Here is a 19173-nt window from a genome sequence, read left to right on the forward strand (position 1 = left end):
CCGATTGACTACTGCCCACACTGCAAACACACTGCTGTCCCACTCAATGACTACACATGCAGTCACGAGCCAATTAAGCAGACTACACGTGCAGTCAGGAGCCAATGTGCCGCCAAAACCGCCAATGGGAATAGTTTCAGTTCCCACTGAGCTGCGCCAATTGGTTAAGATGATCTGTGACCCACAAGGTATCAATCATGTGTCAACCATGTGATATGCGTAGCAGGCAGGCAAAAGTCAGAAACCAAAAAAATAAATAAATTTAAAAAAATTTGTGCTGAAGCAGGGACACACCTACACACTGCTGCTGACACACTAGTGTGTCCCGACACACAGTTTGGAAAGCACTGCTCTAGATCATCAAGTTTCGCTTGTACAGAGATCAATGCTTTACTATTAATGTCTACCTAACAATTGAAATTATTTTGGTTATCCTCTAAAGTTGAGATTCTCTGTTCCATTACAGATAGTCTCTGTGAAAACTGTTTTACTTCTGAGGTTAAAGTTACAATTTATTTTTTTAATTGGTCAAACTGTGGGAGGAAGATGTCTGAAATGCTTTTAATTATTAACTGTGTTTCAGTACTTTCTATATGTTGGTGCTCAACAGACATTACTTCTTGCGAAGTCTCAGCAGTGTTTTTTTTTGCTTTTTTATCTTTATTTCAAGAAGACATCCCTGGGGATTTGTGTTTAGGGTGCATTAGAAATCTCTCCATTCAAAGGGGGAGAGAAAAAAGAAAAAGAAGGGCCTCTAGCTATTAAAGAAAAAACCCTATGATAAACTTGTGACTCTTCTTGAAGTGATTAGTGGGGGGGGGGGGGGGGGACAACAAGGAAAAAGATTTCCTCCTTTTTTTTCCCCTTTGCCTTTTTACCCTATGTGTGTGATGTGTATATTATATTCCTGTCCTGTAAATATAAAAACAAAGCCAAAAAGGAAGTGATACATCCCTGGGTGTCTTCAGAATTCAGCTCCTATTATACTGGGCCTCTTAATATAGAATCCTTTTATAAAAACCTCCTCCTGTCTGACCTACATAGGCATAGATATGACTTTCTCAATACCTATTAGATAAGATTTTTTTTGACTATATGCAGATCTAAATGTATCTCTATACATATAAATTCATAAGTCACAACACAATTGAAACAGTAAGGATAAATAAATTGTACTGTCCCCTTTCCTTTACTTCTTTCCAAACTGAATATTTAGTATAAACTCTCATCAGCTTGTTATTTTTACATAGTCCCAACTGCAAGTTCAGGTAGCTACGCCAATTCCCAAAGGTTGCTTCACTGGGTCAGATAGTCAGGGGGGAGAATAAGCCCTTATTTCTCCACTCCTTCAAGCTTACTTTGACCTTATACTACTGCCAACTCATAGTCTATATCAGTCTAACTGGCCCAGACTCTTTTACCAAATTAGGATATTCTGGCGGCTACTTCAGGGATTTACTCTCAGTCAATATAAGAGGCAAGTAAGTCTCCACTCGGTCCGTGGTAGTTATGACATATAGTACTCGGTCCGTGGTAGTTATGACATATAGTTAAGTGCTGTTAGGTGGTTAATGAGGCAATAGGATTAGGTAGAAGGTATTATGCAGGTAGGGAAGCAAGCAGACTTAGGTGCACCAGTCACTTATTATGCAGGATAAGATTAGCAGGAGAAGCGCAGGGTGAATTAAAGAAGCAGGCTATACCAGCAAAGAAAATGTCACAATCATAATAGAAGTATCAGTATTTCACCAACCTTCAGATTTACTCTGCTATCTAGACATTGCTTCTGCCCTTAACGACTTAAGAACAAACTCTTGTGGGCTATAGGCCATCTTCACTGCCTTTAGGAATTCAAAGTATGGGCTAAAATGCGCATTTCTCTGACACACGTATATCAGGTGTTAACATTTAGCAATTAACACGTGAACCAATCAGGAGAGGTCTGTTGCTTTTAATAGTATGGTTTTACTGAGCTAAGTAGCAACTTATGAGGACGGCTATCTAAGCTGAAATGCGTCAGTTGCAACTTACTGACCACTCCACATTGCTTTTTTGCTTGTACAACTCATTGTGCTGTTCTACATGAACTTTTTAAATTTGACACAAGTTTTGTTTAAATAAAGCTATTTTTTATCTCACAGTCGGTGCTCCTTTATTCTGTTTTTGCTCATAGCCAAAAGCACTCTTTCTTTAATGCTTCTGCCCCCTCCACTGTAGTGCGTGGTGCTTAATGGAGGTTGGGTGTTTTCGGCGTCGATCACAGACGCTGTGCTGTCTCCGGTGTGGGAGCGATTCCCTTCTACTCTCCCTCTGTCAGTCTCAGCCAGGACCCGGGCACCACAACCCACGCACTATCGGGTAGGTGCGATCGAGCTACACAGCCAATAGCGTGTGTTGGCTACGCCCACCTGATGAAGTCATGCAACTCGATTTTTTGCGTATTTACGTATTTAAGTGTCAGGGTGCCAGGAATCAGACTGAGATAAGAAGTGCAAAAATAATCACACCTTTCTTAATAGCAATAATAAAAGGTCCACAAGTCAAATAACAATAAGCAACAGAGCTGGTAGTCAGACGAGCCGAGTCAGGAGCCAAAGCAAGTAGTCAGACGAGACGGAATCAGGAACAAGGAGAACAGCAGAGTCAGGAACAAGCCAGGGATCAGGGACGTCAGACAGCCAGGTAATACACAGGAGCTCTCACAAACGGGTCTGAGACAACGCAGGGGCAAAGCATACTGAACAGAGGCCCTTTAAATAATAAGTGATGACATCACAATTCTGAGACTGCATCCTGTCTCACACGGATGATGTACACCAGTCTGGCAATAAAAGGAAGTGCAGGAAATGAGCAGCATCACACAGTATGCACCAGAGTTAGCAAGAGAGGTGAGTAAAATGGCTGCCAGCAGCACATGGCAAACAAAACAGGGAAAAAAACCTGACACTAAGTCCTCAAGGTCTCAGATCCTATTTTCTGTTTCAGTGATTCTGGTGGCAAATTGTTTCACCTCAGCAGAGATAGAAACCAATTCTGAGTTTATGCCAGCCAAGTCTTTTTTAATCAAATTAAACTGAGGCATAATTCAGATAGCTGAGACATGAAGGACTTAGGATCTTTCATAGAAGCTAACATTTCAGGGATAGATTCTAAGCTAACATCAATAACGTTTGATTTCTTATCTTTCAATTTTACTGGCATTATGGGTGATTTTGTTCTCACCTGAGTGACACATTTTTCCATACAACAAATGTATACAAGCTTTCAAAACTTTACATATTAAGTGTTTATGAACACAGTGTAGAGGAGTCTAGATCTCTCATAAAAAAATGATTTAACTGAAAAAGAGGCAAATTTTCACACCAAAGTGAAGGAAAAAATAAAATAAGAAAAAAGGGAGAAAAATAAAGAATAACACCAAAAAAAGAAAAACGGTGAATACGTTTTTTTTTTTTGTTTCCTTTTAAAAAAGTAGCGATGAAGTGATTTTTATTTTAGGAGCCAGTAAAACTGGAATAAACTCTGTGGCCTTAATTGATGTTTGAGAGACGAATCAGTTATCTTATTAGAAATCATTTGAACACAGACAACAACAGTGTTATAAGCTAAGTAAAAAAAAAACCCTAAAAGAACAAGGACATTTCAGGAATGAATAATAACAACCGGCATAAACAGCTATGATTTAAGATAGAATATCAGGCCCAATCAGGAATTAAATGATCAAAGCAGACTTAGTAGTAAGTAACCCAGACAGATGAAACTAATCCACTAGTATTTTACAAATGAACCAAAGGCAACTTGAGGAAATCAGGTTGGACACTGTCCCAGGGTTAAAACGGGTCAGACCAGGCGTGCTGTAATAAGTTAAGATTTAAGTAGATGGTGTAGTGGATACGCATCTTCTTCAGTGCAGCACAAATGAAGATAGCCCAAACAAAGTAGGAACTAGGATGTAAACTAGCCAATAATGAAAGTAGATCACAAGTCAACTATTGTAGATGATCTCCCTTTAATATAAATTTAAGGTCCAACTTGACATAACCAGAGGGACTACTTGTGTCAAGGAAACATAAACTTATGAAAAAAAAAAAAAAAAATGGTTAAAGTAACAGTATTTTCACAACAGATTTTTCCCCTCTCTTCTTTCCTTTTATTCCTCTTTTCCCTCTTTCTCCTCAGCTTCCTCCCCTTCACTTTCTTTTTATAGTTTTCCCTTTATTTTTAACCAGAGAAAAGACTTGTGGTCTGTAGAAGCAGGCCCACTGTGCTCAGTATGGACGAGAAGGTTGTAGGCTTCTGGAGAGGCAGGCCGGATGCTGGTAGGCTTAAGACTTCTCTGCTGTCCCGCTGCCCAAGCCGGGGATCCGGATAACTCAAGTAACTTCAGCACATGCGGCTAGCATGATCTCTATTTTCCGGGAACGGTTTACTATCTGTCACCGTTCTCTGAAGCCTCAAGCAGCGGATACCAGCTTACTGCGCCTGGGGAGAATATGACCAGAGGGACTGACAGTCCGCCCATGTGCGAAAATGCTTGGGCTGCAGGTAAGCACTCTTCCTATGAGACAAAGCCTCCGTTGTGAAATACCCAGTGATTCTTCTGTAATTTGCTGGTTCCTATGGCGGCTACTGCCGAATAGCCCAGATCAGCCAAAATGAGACTTCCTCTGAAAGGGTTGATGATTTGCCTGATGCCCAACCAAGCCAACAGTGAACCAGGGCCATGGGGAAAGCGGCGTGGGAAAAGATGGAAGGTTCTCTACCAAACCGATTAAGGCAGCAACAGAGCATCTCACAATGAGATCCACATGCGATGACTACTCCACCCCCACAGTGTAATGCTCATGGGATATTTCCCTTTCAGACCAAACTTGGCCTGTAGTCTTTTTATATTCCATAACAAAGTAAGTGTAAGAAATGAGGTAAGCAGTACTCGCGGTAGACAGGGTAGTCCTTCACGGGAAAAAGATTAAGACAGAGTATGGTCAGAGAGGCAGAATTCGGCAAAAGAAAGGCAATCCAGCAGAATAGCAGTTCAGGAGTAAACCAATAGAATTGTCAGGAACAGGCAGAGGTCAGCAGCAAAAGGTAATCCAGCAATTTAGCAGGGTAGTCAGACAGAGTTCAGCAATCATAAGGCAATCCGGCAATTCAAGGGTTAAACAGGCAGAGTAGTCAGACAGGCACAGTTCAGCAATAATAAGGCAGCCAGCAATTCAAGAAATAAAGCACCTAGGAGCACACACAGTAACACCTATACTTGGGCAGTGAATGTAAGTTATACAGGTACTTACATAGGTGCCGATTTGCGCCAAGGAGGAGTTCAAAGAATCCGGCTTTATAGGGGAATAGACGTGCGGCAACAGCCAGAGCAGTGCAAAGAGTGGCATGACACACAGGAAGTTGTCATTCTAGATACACATAACTAATATTGTTAAAATATACAAAACATTTTATTACAAATGCAATAAAGATGATTCCAAAAATAGCATCTTAGGAAAATCTAAGATTTAAATATAAGGACCCAAGGTATAGCTTTTGAGCAATGACAGTTGACCAAAGTTAAGGATTATAATCAAACATTTGCTAGCCGATCCACCTGATTTAATTGTAATCGTCCCTGATCAGATTTAATAAAGGGAGATATTTGTCTTTGGGTAGGTAAATCTTAATATATATATATATATATATATATATATATATATATATATATATATATATATATATATATATATATATATATATATATATATATATATATATATATATATATATATATATATTATTTTTGTTAGTAAATAAGCACTCACTGGTCTTCAGTCATCTATGTTTAGTGAATATTTATTAGTGACGTTTCGGGACAAAACACAGTCCCGTCTTCTGAATAACAAACTTTTAAAGGCCTGTAAAACCCTCCCCCACAATTCAGCCAATCCTGGCTGTCCGTGTGCAAAAATTCAATCAAAGTGATAGGCTAACAGCTTGCTATTGCAAAAAAGTATAAACACACATTATGTGCTGTTAGTTAAATACTTCAAAACATATTGCATTGTGAACAATGTGAATTATATATGTGTTTATGTGTATACACATATCCCAATGCCTGCAGATGATCTGGCTTAAACAGAGTTTAAGCCTGTTTTTTAGCTATTATAATTCATTACATCTTCACAAGGACAAGTTCAGCCAATTACCACCTCAGGGGAAACTCGCACCCCTCAGTATTGTCCAATCAATGAGCTTAAGCCTTGTGTCAATACACCTACTGGGTCACACCCCTTTATTGTTTTATGGGATCGCAACCTCATCACACTAGTTACAATATGTAGTTTCTGACAATCATAATAATCAACTTGTATCATATCTGACACTGCATGCGCATCACCACTCAAAGTCAAAACCCTGTATAATCCCTTCAGATAGCTGTAAACCTATGTCGATTTAGCCTCTCACTAAACCACTCCCCCGATGGGCGTATCAATCCACCGTACATCAGAGCGTGGCAATTCTTAGTATAGGTTTTCAACAATGTACAACCAGACCAGTGAAAAACAACTCTATTTAAACCAAATGTTATACCACCCAAAACTCACAGTGGATCTCTCTTCACATATTTATCACCGCCACTGTATGGGCGTGTTCCATTCATTAGTAATCCTATTGGCATGATCTCATCTTAGGTGGGCGTATACCTCACTCTTGCTTCATCCCTTATGTATTAGTGTCATAGTATGCAGTGCTAAATAGCTTAACGGACCAATCCACACTAAAATATTACCTAGTGGGCGTATATCCCTGTCGTATCACAACAATCTTTCTAGTGCAATCACACTGTTAACGCATCTTATTTGGGTGAATGGAAAGTCTAGCTCCTGCTTATAAAAACGGGTCTTCTAGCTCCTGCTTATAAAAACGGGTCCGACTGTGAATCAGAGATCTTGTACCCCTCATAATTTTTTTTTTATATGGACCCCAGTACGCTACCAGCATTAGCAATACTGATGATCTTGTCCTATATAAACCTCCACATATGTAATATCTAAATAGTAACAATACTCTACTGTACATCACATCTTACACAATCAAATTACACCCCTATTGGTAACAGTAACCACTGTTACTCGTGATTCCTCACAAAAAACGTGTCCAACCTCCTTACACAAAATACCATCGTTCAAATAGGGGAATATCCTCCCAAAAGTGAAAAGGACTGTTTGATCCACACTCCACATCAAGAAAAATTAGTACTATCCTCCTAAAGCCAAAACTGAGAATTCCTATTAATATATATTTTCTTTTAGTGCTCTGTGTCAAACTCTCATCAATATGTCAGATCACCCAAAATGACAACTCCTCTTCATTATACATCCTTATTTGCTAAGCCCTGAGCAACCTAATTGTGTAACATTCTTTCTCTACCAAGATTCAAGTCTGTGATACCCTCCTACTGGGATTACCAAGTTAGTGCTACATCAATCCTATAGTCAATAATACTCCATACTAGTAACTAAAGAACTCCAAAGTCGATCACACTGCAGGCCTATGGGATCATTGCACAATGTGTTGGAAAAAATGTAAAATGCATTAAAAATGTTAACAATTTGCACACACATCTCCTGATACTGCCCAAAGCAGCAACTTCAGATTATTGCCATTTATCTCACTCACGGTAACCTTAGATTAGGGAACATCAGCAAATGTAAAACTCTATAGCCTCCGAGGGCTCTCTATCTTCAAAGCAACTATTTTACAAATCGTATACATGAAGACATATCAATATTCACCAACCTAATGGTGTCCTGAACTCTCATCAATTCCTATAGGGATAAACCCATTATGTCATCATAATGATGGCATACAACAAACATGGATACATGTACTCTCATTGAAACATATATAATTAATGTGATTAGGTATCATTATGCAACCAGGATTATGAACTCTCATTTACTATAGGTAGCATTGCCACCCAGTATGTACATTCAAACCCTTTGGATTAAGGGTCCCCATTTTATAAATTCATCTGGCCTCCTTCGGTAGGAGGATCCTTGCCCTGTTGCCCCCTCTTCTAAGTTTGGGGACGTGATCAATGATCAGAAACCTTAAGTCCTTCACTGCCTCCTGTCTACATGAAGTGACGGGCCACAGGTTGATCTGATTTTCCTTTTTGGATGGCTATTCTAATACTTGGCCGATGGTTAGCCATCCTCAGTCTTGCATCATCTACTGTTTTCCCTGTGTAATATTTCCTGCAAGGGCAATTAACCAAATAGATTATATATTGTGTTGTGCAAGTTACAAAGTACTTGATCTCATATATATATATATATATATATATATATATATATATATATATATATATATATATATATATATATATATATATATATATATATATATACACACAGTTGTATGCAAAAGTTTAGGCACCCCTGACAATTTCTATGATTTTAATTTAAAAATAATAGGGTGTTTGGATCAGCAATTTCATTTTGATCTATCAAATAACTGAAGGACACAGTAATATTTCAGTAGTGAAATGAGGTTTATTGGATTAACAGAAAATGTGCAATATGCATCAAAACAAAATTAGATGCATATATTTTGGCACCCTTGTCATTTTGTTGATTTGAATACCTGTAACTACCTAGATCAAATGTTTAAGTGGAAGAAGCGAGCGCCTAAAAGGCTGAGGTGAATTATTTAAAATAGCACAATTTTATTATACACAATGGTAAAAATGCAGCAATAGCTTGTGTAGAAATAAAAATTGCAAATGGAAATAAAATTCATCGATCCATGAATAATATGAGATGTAAACATAAATAACATATACTTGAAATAGTATAAAAACAGCAATCTTCACATATAAATGTTGAACAAAGTGATTTGAATGGATGTGGATAATGGAATCATAAATATCCTAATAATGGTTGATGAAGTTAAAATTGTCCCAATTAAGATGTCCAATGTGGTTGGTGAAAGGAAAAATAAATTAAAGTATGTAGTTTATTTGAGTTCTCTGTGTACGTGGATAAGTCCAGGTTTAATGGATGCATCCAGATATCCAAATAGATTGTGGATAAAAAATAAAAAAATAAATTAATGGTGGTATGAAAAATATAAATTGCAAAAAACACTCCAATGCGAGTTTAGTGAAAAAAATGTCACAAAAAACTATAATCCAAAAAAATGAAAAATCGAAAAGATAGGAATATACTAAACTTGGAGAATGTATAAAAAATGGTGTGGGTGTGGTGAGCTTGTAGAGTCTTCTATTGATGAAATCCCATCTGTGAGTGTGAAAAGAATCCCTGAATGTTCCTGTGAAATAAAAGAAACAATACTGCAAAATATATAAAACACCTTATTAGGCAATTTGCTTACTAGTTATACGTCGACGCGTTTCGGCCTGATAACAGGCCTTTTTCAAGACTATAGAACTCTGTAAGCAATCATAACTTATATAGGCTAAGTGGTCCAATTATTAGTGAGTGTTTGGGCGCCAAAATTGGTTTCTTAAGGGCCGCCCACTTCCTGTGTCGTGTATTGTGGGTGTGGGTATGGGCAAGGGGTAAATTTCATTTCGTAAATATCATTTTATAAGATCCATTTTGCAAATATGATGCATAAGTGTTAGGCAAACATAGTTATTGTCAGTATTGATCTATATATACAAATTTTGTTTATTATTTAATAGGTGCCAGTATGCTTGCCGTTTTTTGTTTGTTTGTGGCCTGATGACGTCATATCCAGTTTCGGGTGTGTAACGTCATTTCCGGGATGTAACTTCCGGTTTCGGTTTACCCCGATGTTTTGATGCGGTTAGAAAAAAGCGGGCTCTATTCAATACTTATTGGAACCTGATCCTATACTGAATCATCTGTGTTGTCATATGGATAGAGGAGTATTGCTAACATATAGGCTCAATTGAGTTCCATACATTAGGCGAAAACTAAGTTAGTATAACCGTCAAGTGGTGAAAAAATAAGAAAATGAGAATTCGTGAAAAAGGCAAACTGGGCATTATAAAATAAAATGAGCATTACAACATATATGTATAAACAATTTAAAATAAGCATTACACAATATATGCATAAAATTGTTTAAGCATAAAAAAGTTATTAAAATGCACTTAATGCGCAACATAGAATATAGTGTGAAAACATAACAACAATTCATATACTGGGAGGATACTAGGTAATGTAGACCTAAAAATAGGATATTGTAATTATCTCACAGCGCCTACCCTGTAACCTACTAGCTCCCCAGGAAAACAAGACACCTAATATATCTTGTGAGTATTAACAAATAGCAATGGAGTCTAGGGAGCGCCTCAAAGTGGGCAGTGGATATTATGTCGCAATGATAAGTGTTCAACAAATTTATTATACAGACAATAGATAATCTTATAGTGACTAGTTAAAAATGGTTAAACAATGTCACATATAGTATCACATGAAAAAACTATTAAAAAATCACATAAAATAATCACACAAAAAAAAAGTTAGATAAAAATACATGGATCCATGTTACATAAAAATCATCAATATGTAACCACAATACACAATATGTTTAAAAGCCCTGATGAGGGGGGATTTAAAACAGATCAAATGCTATAAAAGCAATCTAAATAAATCCTATTTGGCCAGTCAGATATAGTATTCTGACTACTTCAAAAGTTGGTATTCCTAATCTTCAAAAGTTATAGATCCTGAATAAAGTCTCTCCTGTGAATAAAGTGTCTGTGTGACGGTGTCCAAAAAAATGAAAAAATGAAAATTGTGTCAGCGGTGATATAAAACAAATTAAAAATTAAAAATTGAAAATCATGATGAAAATGCCAAGTCAATGAAAGCGTGATGAAAAAATGTGGTGAAAAAATTATGAAAAAATTATGAAAATCAGTTCCAATTCCAATTGTGTAGTAAGATTACAATCCCATAAAAAAAATTATTTGCCTTAAAAATTATTATTAGATAATCCTGTGTTTATGTGTAGTTGATGGTTTATCCAAAAATAGATATACAAAAATAGAGCATGAATTCCCAGTATCCCTGTGGGAAACAAAGATAGAAAATAGTGCAATAACGCTTACAGATTCTTACATATAAAATTGAAATAAGGCTTACCAAACAATAGCCAACGCGTTTCGGCCCTTCCCTGGGCCTTTCTCAAGACTGTAGTGTGGTAAGTGATGTTAAGCCTCCTTATATACTGTTGGTGGTTCAGCCCATTTTGCGCTATTTTCGCGCCAAAAATAGGACCTTTGAACCGGAAGTGATAACCTCTAGTCTGTGCCTATAATTTTATAAGCTATTTTTATATTCATATGTTTTAGTTTCACAATTCTAATACGCGTTGTAAAATGTTCTATATTTCTTATTCATTTTAGGGTATTGGTTCCATATGTTTGCTTTGATAAACAGGTGGATCGAAACCGGAAGTGTAATCCGTTAGTATCAGTTCCGGTTTCGTCTGATATGCCGAGTTCTAATTTATTAGAGCCTATTATATCATATATATTAGTACCCGCGATGTACAGTGACAGGTCTCCTTCCCTTCTAAATTGTTGTCATGACCTGTTTTCCTTTTGCTATTTGCGTTCAACCTGAAGTGACATCACTTCCGGCCATCCTCTCACATGAAACCGGAAGTAACATCACTTCCGGTCGTGCAATTTTTGTTTATCGCAAATTCTTTTAGTATCCTTGCTTATTTGGTATGTTCAGATATGGTGGTGACACTAAGTCATTCCACGTATATTGGGACAGATTGGTGATACCTAAGTGTTTACAATGGGGCATATTAAAAATGCAGTTCGTCAAAAATGGAGAAGAAGCATAAATGGGAATGTTACCATAGAGTGACAGGGGTACAGATAAATATACATTTCCCAAGGAAATTGAAAGTTTAAAAAGTGTATTCATAATATATAAAAAATAAAATATAAAATATAAAATATGAAATATAAAGGCCTTGGATCTTGGAGATTGCTGTGGGTATCGATTGCGTGTCAAATAATATTGATTATACATCCATATTTAAGAAGGATGCTTCACATGGTATAATGGGGAATCAGAGATCACATGGTATGGTGAGGTATCAGAGATCACTATTTTAAATTATGTGCCTTGAAGGACTTGGTTTTCCTGTTTATTATAAAAGGATGGTCAATGGGGTATTCGGTGATATAGTACTTACTTCCATCCTGGGGGTCTTATGTGTGACATGGTACTACCAGGATGGATATCTTAACTGTTGGGATATTAAATGGGTGTGGGCTTATGGGAATCAACCACCATTAACTGACCAATTCAGAGGGTATTGTGTATATAACGCAAATATATTGTGGAGGATTGGGGGTATAAATAGACTGGAAACGCAAGGGACTGAGGATGCAGAATAAAACTTCATATTAATCTGGTTGTGTCTTCTATTTCTAGGGTTCACATACTCATATTCTAAGACTCACTTGTCTGTTACGCTAGTATGAAAATACATGCTAATAAAAGGTATATGTGTGTACTCAGATAACAGAGTAGTTACTTCAGATTAAATAAGTGTGATAGGTCCTCCTTATTGTTCAGGCCCCTTGGGTACAAACAATCTAAATTGAAGATCCATTTGGATTCCTCTATAAGTAGTCTTTTTTCCTGATCTCCCCCTCTCCAACTGGGGGTTACTAGCTGGATTCCACAGTACCTAAAATCTTTCTTTTTACCCAAATGTTGTGTAGTAAAATGTCTATACAGTGGTGTCTCTGTATTTTTATGTTTAATTTGTAGCAGATGTTCCCTAATTCGGTCTTTGAGGGGTCTTGAGGTCTGTCCAATATATTGCAGACCACAGCTGCATTGAATTAAATAGATGACCCCTTTGTTGCTACATCTTATATGATCCCTTATGGGATATTCCATTTTGGAATTGCGTGATGTAAACTTCTTCGTCTTCATACCTCTTTCACATGCTTTACAGCTTGGGCATGGGTAGAATCCCTTAATATCTCTGCCATATACATCTCTTGTTTTCATCCCAGGAGTTCTTGGCACACTAGATGACAGTATACTCTTTAGATTGTTCAATTTTCGATAGATAAAATTTGGTGTTTCTGGGAGTCTCTCACCCAATATGTCATCATCCTTTAAAATAGACCAGTGTTTTTTTATTATTTTCTCAATAATATGTCTATTTGCACTATATCTTGTGATGAAGGGGATGTTGAGTATTCCATCCTCCAACTCTTTTTTCTTCTTCTTCTTTTTGTTTGTAATGCAATAGATCTTTTCTATTTCTGATCCTGACCTCTGATATATCTTTCTCCAGGCCTTCGTTGTCATAGCCTCGTTCAAGGAACCTCTCTTTCATGACAGTTACTTGTTGTTCCCATTTCTCTCGATTGGAGAAGTTTTTCTTTAATCTAAGCATTTGGCCCTTTGGGATGTTGGACTTCCAATTGTGATGGTGGCAGCTGTTTTGATGTATATAGTTATTACAGTCTACTTCTTTAAAATGGGTAGATGTCTCAAGTTTCCCATCAATTACTTCGATCTTCAAGTCCAAAAAGGTGATTTCCTTCATGCTTAGTTCATGTGTGAACTTAAGATTATAGCTGTTGTCATTCATGACCTTGATCGTATGTAGGAGGTCCTCCATAGGGCCTTTCCAAATTAGCAGTATGTCGTCTATGTATCTCTGATATAGGACCAGGTCCTCGCTAGCTGGGCACGATTCCCAGAAAATACGTTCCCATCGTCCCATGTATAAATTCGCGTAGCTAGGCGCGAACCTGGTCCCCATAGCTGTCCCACATATTTGATTATAATAGACCCCTTGGTTGAAAAAATAATTATGGGTCAGTATTTAGTTTATCCCTTCCAGGATAAAGTCATTATGTAGGGTCGGCATATCTTGGAAAACCAAGTCCTTCAAGGCACATAATTTAAAATAGTGATCTCTGATACCTCACCATACCATGTGATCTCTGATTCCCCACCATACCATGTGATCTCTGATTCCCCATTATACCATGTGAAGCATCCTTCTTAAATATGGATGTATAATCCATATTATTTGACACGCAATCGATACCCACAGCAATCTCCAAGATCCAAGGCCTTTATATTTCATATTTTATATTTTATTTTTTATATATTATGTATACACTTTTTAAACTTTCAATTTCCTTGGGAAATGTATATTTATCTGTACCCCTGTCACTCTATGGTAACATTCCCACTTATGCTTCTCCATTTTTGACAAACTGCATTTTTAATATGCCCCATTGTAAACACTTAGGTATCACCAATCTGTCCCAATATACGTGGAATGACTTAGTGTCACCACCATATCTGAACATACCAAATAAGCAAGGATACTAAAAGAATTTGCGATAAACAAAAATCGCACGACCAGAAGTGATGTTACTTCCGGTTTCATGTGAGAGGATGGCCGGAAGTGATGTCACTTCCGGTTGAACGCAAATAGCAAAAGGTAAACAGGTCATGACAACAATTACCTTCTATTTAGAAGGGAAGGAGACCTGTCACTGTACATCGCGGGTACTAATATATATGATATAATAGGCTCTAATAAATTAGAACTCGGCATATCAGACGAAACCGGAAGTGATACTAACGGATTACACTTCCGGTTTCGATCCACCTGTTTATCAAAGCAAACATATGGAACCAATAACCTAAAATGAATAAGAAATATAGAACATTTTACAACGAGTATTAGAATTGTGAAACTAAAACATATGAATATAAAAATAGCTTATAAAATTATAGGCACAGACTAGAGGTTATCACTTCCGGTTCAAAGGTCCTATTTTTGGCGCGAAAATAGCGCAAAATGGGCTGAACCACCAACAGTATATAAGGAGGCTTAACATCACCACACTACAGTCTTGAGAAAGGCCCAGGGAAGGGCCGAAACGCGTTGGCTATTGTTTGGTAAGCCTTATTTCAATTTTATATGTAAGAATCTGTAAGCGTTATTGCACTATTTTCTATCTTTATTTCCCACAGGGATACTGGGAATTCATGCTCTATTTTTGTATATCTATTTTTGGATAAACCATCAACTACACATAAACACAGGATTATCTAATAATAATTTTTAAGGCAAATATTTTTTTTATGGGATTGTAATCTTACTACACAATTGGAATTGGAACTGATTTTCATAATTTTTTCATAATTTTTTCACCACATTTTTTCATCACGCTTTCATTGACTTGGCATTTTCATCATGATTTTCAATTTTTAATTTGTTTTATATCACCGCTGACACAATTTTCATTTTTTCATTTTTTTGGACACCGTCACACAGACACTTTATTCACAGGAGAGACTTTATTCAGGATCTATAACTTTTGAAGTAGTCAGAATACTATATCTGACTGGCCAAATAGGATTTATTTAGATTGCTTTTATAGCATTTGATCTGTTTTAAATCCCCCCTCATCAGGGCTTTTAAACATATTGTGTATTGTGGTTACATATTGATGATTTTTATGTAACATGGATCCATGTATTTTTATCTAACTTTTTTTGTGTGTGATTATTTTATGTGATTTTTTAATAATTTTTTCATGTGATACTATATGTGACATTGTTAAAACCATTTTTAACTAGTCACTATAAGATTATCTATTGTCTGTATAATAAATTTGTTGAACACTTATTATTGCGACATAATATCCTCTGCCCACTTTGAGGCGCTCCCTAGACTCCATTGCTATAATGTAGACCTAAATGTATAATAAAAATATCTATAAGATATGGTAAAGTTTGGAACACTGGAAAGATAATTGAATTGAGACAGTGATGTTCAGATTTCTCAACTAAAAGCACATATCAGCACATAGCATTTTGGTGGGTCACAAACATCATTCACATCAGAAATAATTTACAAATAATTTGTTTCATTTCAAAGTCACTTGACCTGCTTATTAATGTATAATAATGATGTTTGTGACCCACAAAATGCTATGTGCTGATATGTACTTTTTTTCTTGAGGTGGAGTGTGGATCAAACAGGCCTTTTCACTTTTGGGGGATATTCCCCTATAAGGACGATGGTATTTTGACACTGTATCCTGAGATGGATCTTTTTCGCTTGAAGCAAGCAGCTTACTACGCTAAAGAGGCAAAATTCTTTAGGGATTTTTGCAGTGCTCTGTGGCTCGGAGATGTTTGGGGCATACACCATCTGGATACCCGTAGTTATACGTGTGAATCCAAAAATACCAAAACGACCTCTTTTTTTAATTGAAGATAAACTACTCTCCCATGAATCAGTGTCTAATATTTCTGAATTTATCCTTTCAGACCATGCTATGATTAATCTTAAATTTAGCTCACTCCGTCAAACGGATAGTAGCTTGAATACTTTTTATTTTCCCAGATATATGGTTAATAACGCTAGATTTGCGAATTGGTTAATAGAAAAATGGCAAGAATGAATGGGATGAAAAACTATAAGGCGCCCGGGCCTGACAGTTTAACTGCAGAATTTTATAAAATCATAAAACTGAAATAACACCCATATTAGAAAAAAATGTACAACCTATATTATGTGGAAAACAAAATGAATTCCTTCTATTTTACAGATTCCATAATTTCTCTAATATATAAAAAAGGGAAAGACCCACAAGATCTGGATGCATATAGACCTATATCCCTGCTAAATAATGATTATAAAATATTAATAATTATTTCTGAAAGACTTAAAGTTCTTGGTACATTGAGCCATACGGATCAGGCGGGATTTATGGTAGGAAAGTCCGTAATATGAGGAAGGTTCTTATAACTGCAGATTATTATAAAGAACAATATTCTAAAAGTAGGAAAGATATTGCATTAGTTACTCTTGATGCTGAAAAAGCCTTTGACGTGATTATTTGGCATCATTTATTTACAGCCTTTAGAAATTTAATTTTTTTCAGGTAATAAAGTGAAGATGTTACAATTGATATATAATAATCCTAGATCTCAGTTGTTGATTAATGGAGAGCTGACCGAGTATATTACCCTTCAAAAGGGAACACGGCAAGGCTGCCCATTATCACCCCTACTATTTAATATATCTTTGGAACCGTTGGCAGTCTTGCTGCAAAAAGAAATTTAGGGTATTGAATTAGGAAAACAGAATTTGGTTCTTTCTCTTTACGCTGATGACCTTATTTTATTTCTAAGCAATACAAAGGTATATTTTCCTTTGTGTTTACATATGATTAATGCATTTAGTTCATTTTCTGGATATAGAATAAATAGAACAAAATCAGAAATACTATGTATACATAAATCAGTAGAAAGTTACTCTGCACATCAATGAAGAGAAGTTAATTATATTAAATATCTTGTTATTAAAATAAGTAAGGACCCAGCAGAATGGTATAAGCTTAACTATGTAATAAAGTGGTTTATAGGGAAATATATTGGTCAATTTAAACCCCACAATCAATTTATCTCATAAAGAAGTCTAGATATTCTAGAAGAATAATTTAATTTATAGTAACATACATAGTAACAAAGTAGATAAGCTTGAAAAAAGACTGAAGTCCATTGAGTTCAGCCTATACAAATTTAAAATACTTACAAAAAGCTCCAGTTAAGCTTAAATAACCCCACTAAAAGGTTACCCATTTAATACTAGGAATCATATCCATGAATTTTGTTTATACACAGAAATGTATCCAGAATATTTTTAAATGTATGTATGGTATTGGCATTCACTACCTCCTTTGGTAATGAGTTCCACAATTTTATTGCTCTTACAGTGAAAAAACGTTTCCATTGCAGGAGATTAAATCTTCTTTCCTCCAACCTTAAATTATGACCTCTTGTCAGAAACAATTTTCTTGGAATAAACAGAGCTTCTGCCATTTCTGTATATGGGCCTTGAATATATTTATATAAAGTAATCATGTCACCTCTCAAGTGCATTTTTTCTAAAGAAAACAGACCCAGTTTGGCAAGCCTCTCCTCATAGGTTAATTTCTCCAATCCTTTTATTAGCTTTGTGGCCCTTCTCTGAACTTTTTCTAGTTCTGCAATATCTATTTTAGCAATCGGTCCCCAGAACTGCACTCCAAACTCAAGGTGAGGTCTTACCAGGGCTTTATATAGTGACAGAATTATGCTTTCCTCCCTTGAATCAATGCCTCTTTTAATACATGCTAGTGTCTTATTAGCCTTTGAAGCTGCTGCCCTGCATTGTGCACCCATCTTTAGCTTGTTATCTATTACTACTCCCAAATCCCTTTCCTCCTGTGTTTGGCTAAGTCTTGTCCCATTTAAAAAATACGTTGCCTGCTTATTTTTACTTCCAAAATGTAGAACCTTGCATTTCTCCGTATTAAATCTCATTTTCTATTTACTTGCCATAGTTCTAATTTTTGAAAATCCCTTTGTAATGAGAGTTTGTCCTGCTCTGACCTAATGACCTTACTTAACTTAGTATCATCTGCAAAAATAGAGATGTCGCTATTTAATCCTAGCTCCAAGTCATTTATAAAAATATTAAAAAGAACAGGGCCATGTACTGATCCCTGGGGGACGCCACTGATTACCTTTGTCCAATCTGAGTATGATCCATTTACTACTACTCGTTGCTCCCTATCTTTTATCCAGTTATTTATCCATGAGCTAACATTTTCAGCTATTCCCAGTCCCTTAATTGTGTGCATTAATCTTTCATGTGGCACTGTATCAAATGTCTTTGCAAAATCTAAGTATATCACATCAACATATTCCCCTTTAACTATATTTTTACTTCCTCGTAGAATCTAATTAGATTAGTTTGACATGATCTATTTCTCCTAAAGCCATGCTGATTAGAACTCATAATCTTATTTACACGAATATGCTCATCAATATAATCCCTTATAATCCCTTCAAATATCTTCCCCACTATTGATGTCAGACTAACTGGTCTATAGCTTCCTGGATCATCCCTGCTTCCCTTTTTGAAGAGTGGCACCACATCAGCTTTGCGCCAATCCTGGGGTACCATGCCTGAGGATAATGAGTCTTGAAAAATTAAGAGTAGTGGTTTGTCTATAACAGTGCTAAGTTCCCTTAACACCCTTGGGTGTATTCCATCTGGGCCTGGAGTTTTATTTACCTTAATATTATCCAGTTTTTTCCTGATATCCTCTAAACA

This window comes from Bombina bombina, chromosome 2, assembly GCF_027579735.1.
Source record: "Bombina bombina isolate aBomBom1 chromosome 2, aBomBom1.pri, whole genome shotgun sequence".
NCBI classification, from domain to species: Eukaryota; Metazoa; Chordata; class Amphibia; order Anura; family Bombinatoridae; genus Bombina; species Bombina bombina.